The sequence below is a fragment of the Octopus bimaculoides genome, chromosome 8 (assembly GCF_046866305.1).
Source record: "Octopus bimaculoides isolate indiv1 chromosome 8, ASM4686630v1, whole genome shotgun sequence".
Classification (NCBI taxonomy): domain Eukaryota; kingdom Metazoa; phylum Mollusca; class Cephalopoda; order Octopoda; family Octopodidae; genus Octopus; species Octopus bimaculoides.
In genome coordinates this window covers 68,111,424-68,126,624 of record NC_142935.1, presented here as the reverse complement: position 1 = coordinate 68,126,624, position 15,201 = coordinate 68,111,424, and the positions used below count along the sequence as shown (strand labels likewise).

The 15,201-nt window shown below is 34.5% G+C and overlaps 1 protein-coding gene across 4 annotated transcripts in view; it reads right to left on the bottom strand.

Moving 5' to 3' along the window:
• The window catches only part of LOC128248585 (atrial natriuretic peptide receptor 3-like), a 423,581-nt gene that overhangs the window by 285,830 nt on the left and 122,550 nt on the right, over positions 1-15,201 (bottom strand). The window lies entirely within an intron of this gene.

Here is a 15,201-nt window from a genome sequence, read left to right as displayed (position 1 = left end):
TTTTAGTAAAAGACGTTGTTGTTTTGTTGCTTCCCAGTGTTTATATTATTTATTCATGTATGAGAATGTAAATGCTCGTTTTTATATATAGTTATATGTAATGTTGTGTGTCAAAATTGCATCTGTGTGTATGTGTGCGTGCGTGAATATGTGCGTACGTGTGGAAATTAATACGTTCAAGCTGTTACTATAATTGACCTCTTTCCCAGGTTAAAACTTACTACACTTACTTCTTAGGTCAGAATGAACTTCAGTGTCGTAGCTTCCTTACGTTGTCATTTGTGTGTGAATTTAATCCTGCTGTGAAATTTAACCTACGGAGCCCAATTTCACTGTGGGAATAACTTTGTATCGGCGTTTTTCCCCCATTTTACTCTTGATAGACCTTGAAATACATTCAAGAAAATCCCACATAAAATTGATTGTATATACATATATATATATATATATACTTAAAATATATATATATTACTTAAAATATATATATTTATTTATTTGACTGCGGCCATGCTGGAGCACCGCCTTTAGTTGATAAAATCGACACCAGGACTTATTCTTTGTAAGCCTAGTACTTATTCTTTCGGTTGTCAGGCGATGGTGTGGGGGGGGGGGCAAACACAGACACACAAACACACATATATATATATATATACATATATACGACGGGCTTCTTTCAGTTTCCGCCTACCAAATCCACTCACAAGGCTTTGGTCGGCCCGAGGCTATAGTAGAAGACACTTGCCCAAGGTGCCACACAGTGGGACTGAACCCGGAACCATGTGGTTGGTAAGCAAGCTACTTACCACACAGCCACTCCTGCGCCTATATATATATATATATATATATATATACATATATATATATATATATATATATATATATATATATATATATATATATATATATATATATAAATTTGTAAACAAACCCGAAGGGTGTAAATTAAGGCGAGCGACAGACATATATCCTTTTTAATAATAACTATAATGATATATATGTGTGTGTGGTGTGTGTGTGTGTTTGTGTGTGTGTATGTATGTATGTATGTATGTATGTATGTATGTATGTATGTAAGGGTTCGCTGTGTTAAATACAACAGATGTCACGTAGATTTAGAAATTTCATCTTAAGTAAGATATTGTTTAGACTAAAATCTCTACCGATTCGTTAGGATTACAACTAAGCAATACGCCGTGTGTGTATATAATAACATTCCAAATGAAGAATTAAACACAAAAATTACCCAAATGCGTTTATTTCTCGCTATACAAGAATATTGAATCCTTAGCCAGCTATCGCGGAACTCTATAGTACCGGGGATGCCTTATTGATAAACGCTGCTACATATTGGGTGTGTGTGTGTGTGTGTGTGTGTGTGTGTGTGTGTGTGTGTGTGTGTGTGTGTGTGTGTGTGTGTGTGTGTGGTCAGAATTTTGGGTAATTATTTATTTAGCACTTTCATCTCTTTTTGAGAAAATCATCATGACTGATATATTTACAGAAAATTCATCCCTTTTATATACAGGGTGTCCACAAAGTCTGGGTACATGAGGATTAACACATACTTTAAGAAATTATTATTTCTTATATTTAATTGTTTATGTTATGATTTTATTTACTCCATGTACCCAGATCTTTTGGACACCCTGTATATGTAACTTAATTGGAAATACCTGAGGTTGAATTGGGAAGAGGATGTTCTTCGTTATTTTCTACATGTGTTGTGCGTGTGCGCGGGCTTGCATGTGTGCGCGCGCGCGTATGTGTATGATTGAATCAAAATTGAGCTCTCGTGTGTGTGTGTGCGTGCGTGCGTATGTGTATGCTCGAAAATTAATGCAACCTCATTTCCAATTCATAACTAAGTACAAATGTTATACATACTTTTCCTTCATTTATATTTAGCTACATGTTTAGCAGATTTCAATCAGGTGTAAATCTATGGAACATGCACACACGCACACACACACACACACACACACACACACACACACATACACACACACACACACACACACATACACACGCACACGCGCAAACGCGCTATTACACTATTATACTATCCCTACTTTTGTCACCTGAAGCCTGTCTGAGTTGCAATTTGCTGTATTCTAATCATATGAACAACTCAGCTTCTGTTCCCAATCTATTCTATATTATCAATTTAATAAACATACCCTAAAATTACTGTATACTATATCTAATAGTTATTCTGTTTATAACATATTGAAATATTTCACCTCTCTCATCTTTTCGATGAAATGATGTTTCGATATAATACTTTCTTCAATGTACATTGCAGTGTTTTATATTCTATGTCATTTATTATATCTTTTTCGAAAGTCTATCTTGAAATTTACGCTAGAATATCTTATACATTTAGTTTTAAAAAGGTGGAGGACTGAAAGAACTAGTATGGAAGCAGATAAGATGCCTTTTGGTATTCAGTAACGTCCCTTTATGTATAGAATTCAAATCTCTCTAGAATTTGCTTTAGGCTTGATGAAATAAGAACTAGTCAATGACGATGATCATTTAATCGATAGTACACCTCCTCCAAACTGTACTTTATATACATCGTTGGTATCAAACAAGAGCGAATGTTAAAATCTAACATTGCTCCCCTACACATCTACAAATAATATGATTGATTTACGTAACTGCAGCATAGTTGTTGGCACTCCGTCGCTTACGACGTCGAGGGTTCCAGTTGATCCGATCAACGGAACAGCCTACTGGTGAAATTAACGTGCAAGTGGCTGAGCACTCCACAGACACGTGTACCCTTAACGTAGTTCTCGGGGAGATTCAGCGTGACACAGTGTGACAAGGCTGGCCCTTTGAATTACAGGCACAACAGAAACAGGAAGTAGTGAGAGAAAGTTGTGGTGAAAGAGTACAGCAGGGTTCGCCACCATCCCCTGCCGGAGCCTCGTGGAGCTTTAGGTGTTTTCCCTCAATAAACACTCAACGCCCGGTCTGGGAATTGAAACCGCGATCCTATAACCGCGAGTCCGCTGCCCTAACCACTGTTCCATTGCGCCTCCACACATACATACATACATACATACATACATACATACATACATACATACATACGTATGTACGTACACCCACAACAACACACACATGCATATATATATATACACATATATACAGAGAGGGGAAGAGAGAGATACATATATAAGAGTAAAAGTGAAGATGTGACATTCATGCCAGTCATCTTGACATGATTAACGTCACTGAAAAGAAATGGTCTCCAGCTGGAATAAAAATCGGTTAGCCCCCATAAGTAGAATGCTTAGTCCTTACTCAATTGTTGCGTTCATAGTATAACCTAGTATAGCATTAGAAGACCAGTAAATTAGTGTGAGCGTAACAGTAGCGAGTCAGACTAACTATTTTGTAATATTTACTACTAAACATTTACGCTCAAATTCTGCTTCTAGTAGTCGTAGGAATGGCGTTGTGACATACGGCGTGCTTTGGCTATTTTAAACCTTGAAACTTATACTTCTCCAGGCCAGAGCAGTGCCGATTTCTCCCAAACAGAAAGAGAAAGGGAGAAAGTAAACAGAAAAGTAAGCAATCGACCCTAAGACCTCACCAGAATTTGAATTAAGAGTGCAGAAAGCCAGAATGAATACTACAAGATATTCAACCGGTGGCCTTGACGACTCGGCCAAATCGCCGCCTTGTATCTGATGCTATTTAAACATATATCCCTACAGAGTCGTTGGATTAAATAGAGTGTACCAATTCAATCAACTTTCCCCCTCTCTAGAATATTCATAGCAATGTGCAATAGAAATCAATATATTACAATAAAAGATGTCTAAATATAATCTAACCTATTTTATCAGTATGTGAGAAATATAACTTGAAATATCTAACATTTGTCACATCGTTATGTATTAGCGGGAAATAAATAAAACCGGCTCTAGATAAATGTATCGCCGTCGCTTTACTTAATTTTCATTAACCGGGTTAAAAATTGGATCGTATTTCATTACCGAGTTCTTGAGTTGGCAACACACCTAATGTGTCAATTTGATAAAACAGCATGACATGCACATAACAGCTTCTATATTAACACGTTTAACACTTTTAAAACGATAGAATAGTATTTGCGGAAGGTTTTAGTAAAATTTCAGGCAGATCGTATGACAGCATAGAGGGTTAGAACAGCATTTCCACGGCCTGCAATATCTCAAATAGAATACCACAGGGATCCGTCCTTTTCTTTTTTAAAACAATATTAGCACGGATCTCCCAGACTCCCACAAAACATAGAGATATATTTCATACACATGTGACATCACACTTTCATATTCTCAGCAATCCAAGACATTTCGCCATTTTAATCATATATATAAATCACCCAAAACCCCAGCTGCGCAACAACAGATTCAAGTAACAATTAACAAATCTACCGTTTGCCTTCTTTTCAGTATATAATATCAGCTAAGCGCAAACGTGGCTGTAGGAAGGAAGCTTGCCTCCAAACCACATAGTTTTGGGTTCAGTCCCACTGTGTAGTACGTTAGGCGACTGTCTTCTACTATAACCTCAGAACAACCAAAGTCTTGCGAGTGGATTTCGTACACTGAAACTGAAAGAAGCCTGTCGTGTGTGTGTATATACATATATATATATATATATATATACACACACACACACACACATATATATATATATATATATATATATATATATATATATATATATATATATATATATATATATATACACACACATATAATGTCTCAGTGTTCCGAGTTTAAAGAATTTAGACTCGGTCGATACTTTCTTATAAAACGCATTTCCTTGCTAATGCATTCATTTTGGCTTGATTTGTCTTTGAATTTGTATAATGGAAAAGTTATGAATTTGGGTAATTTCTTGGATGCACATTCATCTATGTGTTGGCTGACAGGTATTTTCCTGTATTCCAGAATTCTAATTTGAGATTTGTGCAGCGCCATCCTCTGACGTAGGCTGTTTTTTGTGTGTCCAATATATTGCGCCAAATTATCTCATTTCGAGTGAATTGTGCTTATAGTTGACTTCAATTCATTGTTATATGGCTATTTGTTATTTACCTTTCGGTTATGTGCCTTTCAAATGATAATTCTTGCATTCAAGATACAGGCACGATCTTGAAGAGTTCTGGCAGTTTCATATGGAAGAAAGCACACACATCTCTAGTGCATCCGTATTTGAGCTCAGGTCAATGAACTCTGTACCTGGGACAGTATTTGGGACGAGACCGCGAACAATTCTTTCCACCATGCCGTATAGACAAGTGTCCAAAAATGTCTACTACTTAGATAGTCGCAGGCATGGCTGTGAAGGTATGTTTCGTACCTGTAAGATATCCGTTCGGCAAAAGAGACCGATGGGATAAACATCAGGCTTGCAAAATAAGTACTGGGGTCGATTTGCTCGACTAAATCTTCATGGCCATAGTACAATGACGTTAATAAGTAAGAGAGAAAAGATAAAAGCTATGGAAGGATATGCCTTTGTTGTTGCTATTGTTGTTTGCTCACAATTCACTAATTCCTTGTGCATAATAACTGTGAGGTCTTTATAGTGGGAAATCATTTTGTTTTGACTTGTGAAGTGGTTAGATATTCGTTGGCCAACATATCATCTAGTAATTAGCTGCTGCTGATACTGTTTTCCTGTCGCCCTATTGAGCTGATCTTAACTTGCTGAAGTAGAGTTACCTGTAATATGGTCAGAGGGTGTAACCAGCATACTCGTATTGGCTTTCAACAGGATGTCAGCCTGTTAAAATAGCTCCTGACTTACCAAAGTGGTCGAGGTGGGTGTCATGTATGTGTGTGTATGTGTGTGTGTGTGTGTATGAATATGTGTTTGTATATAATATTTCCTTGTCTTTTCTTTCTCTGCCTCCATTGAAAGCCATTCAAATCTACTGGCCGTCTTGTATTTCATTCTCTTGTCAGTTGCCTCTTCTTTCGTTTAACACTTATTATGTCTTTTTCCCTCTTTCTATCTCGCTTTCCCTCTTTCTATCTCTCGCTTTCCCTCTCCTTCTTACAGATTGCTCATGTAGATAGATAGATAGATAGATAGATAGATAGATAGATAGATATATAGATAGATAGACAGATAGATAGATAGATAGATAGATAGATAGATAGATAGATAGATAGATAGACGCAACCTTTTATTAAAACTTGAGTGCTTGTCCTGAGATTTGAGTTTCTTGACACTGCGATCTGCAGACGAAGTTGTGAGTGTGCCTGTGTGTGTGTGCGCGTATGCTTGTGTAAATACACACACACATACATAAGGAAAGAAATCGAATGAAGGAAATAGAGAAAGAGGAAGTCATGGATAAGATGAAAGAAATGAAATGTGGACGGAGAGGGGTAGGAGAGTGAAAATACGTGAGACTGATAAACAGAGACGCAGAGCAAAAAACCGTTCACTGCAAAACCTATAAAAGATTCCGTAATCTTAATTGAATTAAAAGACAGATGATTACTATGACAACTATTTAAAGAATATAACAATTTAATATCCTAAAACCAATTCCTCAGAAACACAGTGACGAACAATGGTGTCAACTTGGAATATTGATAGGGTTAAAGAATACAGACATCAACAAGTGAAGTGGACGGAAATAAGACAACTTGGTTTCTGAAAATTCTATAAAATACTCTCATACTTCTGTTGTTGCAGTTGTTGTTGTTGTTGTTGCTGCTGCTGCTGTTGCTGCTGATGCTGATGTTGCTGCTGCTGCTGTTGTTTCTGCTGTTGTTGTTGCAACTGTTGTTCTTGCTCCTGTTGACGTTTTATTTAATTACTACAAGTGATTGGAAGTGTTAATGCTAATATGTGCACTATATGGATTTTTATTTTTCAAATAACGTTTGGTTGTCAGAATCATTAGAAGGTCGTTCAAAACACATTATTGTATATAAAAATGTAAATCTTTTATGGGTTCAAATTATGCCTATTTTCAGACTTTCATCCTTCTGGTAGGTATAAAATAAAAACTTAAAGTGCTTGTGTAGAGGAACAAATCCTGCACAATTGATGGGAGTAGACTCTCTTGACTTCGTTACAAATTCCAGAGAAACTTAAAGTTTCAGTTATGGAATAGTGTTGACTAGTAATGACTTAAATTTAGGAAACTCCATTGCTGATAGTAGTGTGAAAATGTAGTCTTCTTGAAAAGAGATGTTGGTGACTGCTGCAATATGTGCAGCTTCTCAGAGATATAAGCACTCGATTATGCGTTCAAGGTGAATAAAGAGAGACGTTGTCGAGTGCACTCCAAGCTATAATGAACAGGTAATTTTCCTGGTCCCAAATACCTCGAGATAAAACGTGTCAGGGAAGATAACCTTTTCCTATCATAAAATCTGAAGTAAAACGTGGATAATTCAGCGGTCCATGGCGTATATATATAGTTAATTAGTTAGTTAGCACTGATTAATTTGGGAATTTCGTAGGTTTTGCATGTGTTGATAAATACTGTAAATATATGTGCATGTATTGAACAACGTCCCGTGTGTGAATTTTCCCTTTGTTCTTTTGTTGTGTTTCTATTTACATTTTGATGTCCCAGCATGCCCCCACAGCCTTAGAACTGAAACATGGAAAAGAATAAAAGAATATGTAGAGATAGATAGATAGATAGATAGATAGATAGATAGATAGATAGATAGATAGATAGATAGATAGATAGGTATCTATGTATGTGTTGAATGTACGTACGTATGTGCGCATGAAAGTATGGATGTATGTGGTTGAGGATCACATGCATCCATACGTTCATGCGCACATACGTCTGTACATATATACATACAAACATGCTATATATATGTATATATGTATATATATATATATATATATATATATATATATATATATATATATATATATATATATATATATATATATATATATATATATATATATATATATATATATATATATATATATATATACACATATATATATATACAAGTGGCTTGTCTGTTTTCCTATGTGTTCATTCTGTTGTTCGTAAAAAAAAAGTCCGGTTTTTTTGTTCTTTGTTTATGTTCCCGTTCCTTTTTTGTCCACGTTTTCTGACGTCCTGTACTCGGATATGCATCTATATATATATATATATATATATATATATATATATATATATATATATATATATATATATGTAGATGTAGGCATGTACATATATATATGTACACATGCATATGCTCATATATCATTTGTATTATATATATATATATATATATATATATATATATATATAATATTTCTGCCATGCCAACGCCCAAAATTATGCACAAACTATAGTTAGATAATTAGTTAACAATAATTCTATTGATAACTTAGAAAGAAGTCTTTATTCAATTAATAAAAAATCACTATATAACAATTTTATCAGTATTCCTGAAAGCTGTTTTTTAATCTGTTATATAATGTTGGAAGGACATTAGATTACATTATTTCTTGATGAAATATAACACATCTTTAAATTCATTTTCTGACATTTGTTAATCTAAAGCAAATATGTCAGTGCTCGGAATGTGTGTGTGAATAAAGACATTAACATGTATTGTTTAAACCATTTCTAAACCTTGGAATTAAATCTAAAAGTCAATATGTGGGATGTTAACTTATACAACTTGGACAAAAGCGAGACGCGGAAATAAATGTATTTATTTTTTTCATTTGTATATGTGTATATTTGTGCGTGTATGTGTATATATATGCACAGTTCATACATATGATTTTTTTTCTTATATATGTGGGTTTGGATTTGTTTCTGTGTATATATGTGTGTGCGTTTCAGTCCTATGTGTGTATTAGTGTGGCGTAAGTAGGACAAATGATGAAATGTATTTATTCCTCTCTGCATGTGTATTTGTGTGTATTTGTGTGTATGCGTGTATTTGTGCGCATATGCATGTGTGTATGAGAAAGAATGAGAGAGAGAGAGAGAGAGGGTCAGGGTGAGGGGGACAGAGAGAGAAGAAGAGAGAAAGAGAGATGGAGAGAGACGCGGAGAAGTGGTAAATACATAAATCCTATGTTTTTCTTTGCGAATGTGGGTATGTGTGTTTGTGTATATGATTGTATATATGAGCGTGTGTGTGTGTGTGTGTGTGTGTGTGTGTGTGTGTGTGTGTGTGTGTGTGTGTGTGTGTGTGTGTGTGTGTGTGTGTGTGTGCATAGAAATGACGAATGCATTTATTCTCGTATATATGCATATTTATGCCTATGCAGGTATATCTCTGCATCCAGATGACAGCTACACTTGTTCCAGTATTTTTGTTTGTCTACCGATGGATAGATGAATGCTTGAATACGTATGTGTGTTCATGTATTTTTGTGCGTGTATGTGGGTGTATATGTGTGTGTGTACATATGCTTGTAGTGTACACAAAAGAAAATATATCTATTTTGCCCCATATCCGACAAGCCACTTAAATCACAACCGGCGAGTCTATTTGTCTCTTTAAGTAGGTAAGACAGGTGATATACATCACCTATGTAAATAGTGGCAATGCAGTAGCATGTTTAGTTGCGTTGTAGTACACACGCTCACACATACATACACACATACACACACACATCCTTTGTCTTTTACTTGTTTCAGACATTTGGGTTGCAGCCATGGTGGGGTACAGCCTTGATGGGTTTTAGTCGAACAAATCGACCCCTACAACTATATCGTTTTTTAAGCCTGATACTTATTCTATCGGCTTCTTTGGCCAAACCGCTAAATTCCGGTACGTAAACAAACCAACAGCGGTTGTCTCACGCGCTGGAGTGGGACAAACGCAAACACACACACGCACGTATTCGCGCGCGCTAATACACGCACGCACACACACACACACACACACACACACACACACACACACATATATATATATATATATATATATATATATATATATATATATATATATATACGACGGGTTTCTTTCAGTTTCTAAATTCACTAACACGTTTTTGGTCGGCTTGGGGCTTGAGTAGAAGGCGTTTTCCCAAGATTACGCGCAGTAGAACCGAACTTGGAACCATGTGGTTGAGAAGCAAACTTCTTACCACTCACCTACGCCTGTACTTATGTATATATGAAGTTATATAGCTTATTAATGAGTAAATGATGACACGATAGTGCTCGATATCTGAGATAGAGCTGATTAAATAAATAAATATACTTGATACAGAATAATCTCTATGTACAAATATTCAGATATATATCCGTATGAGACCTCAAACTTTCATATGTTACACGCGCAATCATCAATAGCTTAATAATTATACATATTTAATTCATAGCTACAACACAGCGTTACATTTTGCTCTTTTTTGGTAAAAGAAACGGAACTAGACAGAGCAGGTGGAATGATCAATTGTAAGCTTGATATTTACATACTAACGATATGACTCGAACAATAATTTGTAATCGCATTAACATAATATATCCTGATGTACTTCGTTTTGAAATAGCGAAATTTTGAATTAAATGTTGAAACATATGCATATATATATACATATGCTTATATGTATATATGCAGATATATATATATATGCACAGCATTTACTTTGCTTTCTCTAGATGCCGAAGTACATTAATAAATGAAGAATGAATCTCTTATGTATTTAATATATATTTATTCCACTCTGTATTCTTCAAATACGTACCACTGTCACTGAAAATTATTTCTCTAGGCTAATTGTATAAATAATACAAATTATCTCTGATACTATTGTGTTCTACTGATTTTTTTTTTTTTTTTTTTTTTTTTTTTGTAATTGTTTACATAACTTGTCTGCTGGAGACAAGATAGAACAACTGCTGTACTGATGACGATTATAGACGCAGAAACATGTTTCAAATGTCTTCTTGTCACCAGACAACTACATTCTTTTCTTTTCGGCACCTCAATTTTGAAAACTTCTTTATTCTTGTGAGCATCTCTTCGCTTCATTTGGTATTTTATCTTCTTTGGAAACAGAGGTAATTTCATTTAATCAATACTAGTATTCGAGTACTAGTTTTCCACCTTATTCTTAATTTATGCTCATACATACATACATACATACATACATACATGCACACACACACACACACACATATATATATATATATATATATATATATATATATATATATATAAATGTAGCATGTAGATCGTTCACGATTTTTTTCCTCCATCTTCCTTTTCTCTTGGTCATTCCTCCTTCTCCTGTTTCCGACGAAGAGGTTTGCTCGAAATGTAAAACTACCTTCCTTTCCTTCCCTGAGCGTCTGCTAATATTTTGCATCTACCACGTACTCGCGTTGTTGTTATTTCTTGTTGTATTTCGCATGTGTGGGGTGGAATTAACTATATATATATTTGTATATGAGGAGGAGGAGGCGGAAAAGTTCTTGGCTTTAAGAGTATCGCGAAAGGCCTGGTTGGAGAATCAACGTTCCGGGTTCTTTTACAGGGCTTAGAAAAACTGATGGACCGCAGCCATAAGTGCGTGAATCTGAGAGGGGAATGTGTTGAACAAAATATATACATAACTGATCCTCCTGTATTTTCTTTTACCCAGTCTGGAACCTTTCAACACCCTTCGTATATATATACATATATATATATATATATAGTAATGCTGAGTAGCTATGGACAGACCATAGTTAAGCTCCAAGTTCGGTGATTATGCAAATAAGGAGTCCAACGTAAGTCATATATCACCATGTGTATATATATATAAAAAAAATTAAATTTATTTAAATATACACTTGATTCAATAGCACTATGTACAAACTCTATACTTGGAATGACCAGTTTTAAATACTATTGGAATTTACTCACAAGGTATTGGAATCTTATATGTATACCATTATGCCTAAATAATGGATCTACAAATGCAATATTCCTGCATATCTCACATCTATTTTCATTCCTCCATTTCACTCTCTATTTCATATCTTATCTAAATTAACTATTGCCTTCTTGTATAATTATTCCCTTATATATATATAAACAAATAAATATGATTTAGAGAAAAACGATAGATTCTTCCCTATGAATTTCTTTCACGATAGCTACGTGATAAATTCGTATATAATAGTTTATCCTATTATTGTACTAATTAAATTAACTATTGCTTAACCATTTTCTCACACCGTCTCCGATGAAGGGATATAAAAAAATATCCCGGAAACAGCTGTAAGACCATCTGTTTATAAATGTTCCAAATTCTTCACAGCCTTGGTTTTTTTTATCTCATTCTGAAAAAAAATATTACATATATATATTGGAGTCAATCTAAGCAAAGAATACTCTAAACAAATTGCTATTTGTTTAGAGTATTACTCACAAATGTCTTTCATTGTTAATTTAGGAGCCTTTAGAGCATTAAGACAAAGCTCGTAACAAGTTCATAAAAATTCGCATCTTCTGGTAGAGCGTAAAAGTTAAATTTCTTCTAAGTAATTAATTTATTTAAAGTTATTTGGCTATTAAAACTTAGAAAATGTAAGAAAGCGGAATAGCTAAATAAGTATGTTCTATGGCCTCCGTGGTTCAAGATTGATCAAATATCTGAACCTGTACGTGCCAGCCCTTAGGAAGCTTTCTGACGAACACTAGCAGTTGCCCAGAAGGGTAACCGCCGATTAGACACTGTTACTGCTTCGCACCAGTACTGTCTAAGGCAGGCGTTATGTGTGTGTGTGTGTGTGTGTGTGTGTGTGTGTGTGTGTGTGTGTGTGTGTCTGTCTGTCTGTCTGTCTGTATCTGTGTGTCTGTATGTATACACACATATATATATAGTGGTATGTGTGGGTGTGTATGTGCGTGTATTTGCCTATGTGTGTGAATGTGTGTGTGAGTACATACAGATACACATACACATACTTACGCACATCCATACACACATATATACACATGCGTTTATGCACATATGGACATTCAATACATATATAAACATATATATATATATATACATATAAATATGTACATACATATAAATACGTACATATATATATATATATATATATATATATATATATATATATATATATAAACATAATTTAGGGATCAGCAAATATTTGCTTCACCACATGGTAAAAATTATTAATTGCTGATTTATTAATAAATTAATAAATTGATAATCCTTTACCCTTTTAATTTGTATATATATATATATATATATATAGATATATATATATATATACGTATTTATATGTATGTACATGTGTGTATATATATATATATATATATATATATATATATATACATACATACACATATACACACACACACGTACATATATATATATATATATATATATATATATATATATATATATATATATATATATATATATATATATATATATACATACACATATAGACACATATATATACACACCTAATCGTACTTCAGCGGTGTATGTTTCTGTGCGGATATAAGTGTCAGTGTGTATTTGTGTGCGTATGTGTGTGTGTGCGTTTGTCTATGTGTGTGCATGTGTATGGGGGTCCATGTGTGTACGTGTGTGTATATATATGTGTGTGTGTGTGTGTGTATTTATTTCCTCCAATTTAATATATCTAATTACAATGTATGAGATATAATTAAACTTTCGGAATGAAATTAATTATTTGTACTAGAAAAGACTAGAGAAGACTTGCCTACGTCTGCCAAGGGGTTTATAGACTTAGCCAGTTATTAATTGAACTGAGAACGTTTAAACCAGACATCCTCTCGGCGAAACAAAACATATATCAGCAATGAAACCTTTACAACAGGTACTTTAATATATCGATTGGAGTCAAAACTATCAACTAACTCCCTTCTCTAAAAATTGCTGGGCTTGTACGTAATGCAGAAACCATTATTATTATCATTATTATTATTATTGAGTGAGAGAGCAGTGCATGCCATCAAAGTGACACTGGGGTAAAATATAGGAAGCCCAGTATACCCATCAGGACTACCCGTCCGATAATTATTATAATTATTATTATTATTATTATTATTATTATTATTATTATTATTATTATTATTATTATTCAGTGGTTTTATTTTTATCATGTGCTTCCACTGCACTACCGAGTGAACCTTTGTATGCCTTGGTATGTACTTTGGTTTGTTGTGTGCAGTGCCCAGTAGTGCAATTTTCTGTATGTTATATATACTTGTAAGTCCTTGTGTTTTTATTATGTATTTGTCTGAATGCTTTTTTATCATACCTAATGCGCTTACTATGGCAGGAATTGTTTCTGTTTTTAGGCTTCACATTCGAGTAACTTCTAATTCCAGATCTTTGTATTTTGAAAGTTTCTCCGTTTCTTTCAGAGAAACATTGTCATCTATTGGTATTGATACATCGATTAGAAAGCATTTTGGTGATCTCTGACAACTATATCCGGCCTATTGGCCACAATTTCTCTATCTGTGTGTATTGGCATATCCCAGAGTATGGTTGCTTTCTCATTTTCTGTGAACTTTTCTGGCATGTGCCTATACGATCTTTTTTCTGTTGTTATTCCATAGTGTTGGCATAGTTTCCAACGTATATAGGTCCTGATTCTGTCGTGTCTGTGAATATATTCCTTCTTCTTCTTCTTCATATTATTATTATTATTATTATTATTATTATTATTATTATTATTATTATCATTATTATTATTATTATTATTATTACTACTATTATTAAGGCAGCGAGCTGGCAGAATTGTTGGCACGCTGGATGAAATGCTTAGCGGTTTTTCGCCCGTCGTTACGATCTGAGTTCAATATCCGCCAATATCGACTTTAGCTTTCATCCTTTGGGGATCGATAAAATAAGTACCAGTTGAGGATTAGTAGGAGGGGGGGTCGATGTAACCGACTTATTCCCACCCCCGAAATTGATGTCCTTCTGTCAATGGCGGGATGTCTGAATTGATGTCCTTCTGCCAATGGCGGGATGTCTGAATCGTTAGCACGCCGGCATTTCGCCCGTTTTTACGTTCTAAATTCAAATTCCGCTGAGATCGCCTTTGCCTTTCATTCATAAATAAAAAGTATGACTAAGTATGGATGACAAAACAAAAAAATACAATACAATTTTAAAAAAGGGTATACTTATGACATTATTGTTGTTGTTGGCACTCCGTCGCTTACGGCGTCGAGGGTTCCAGTTGATCCGATC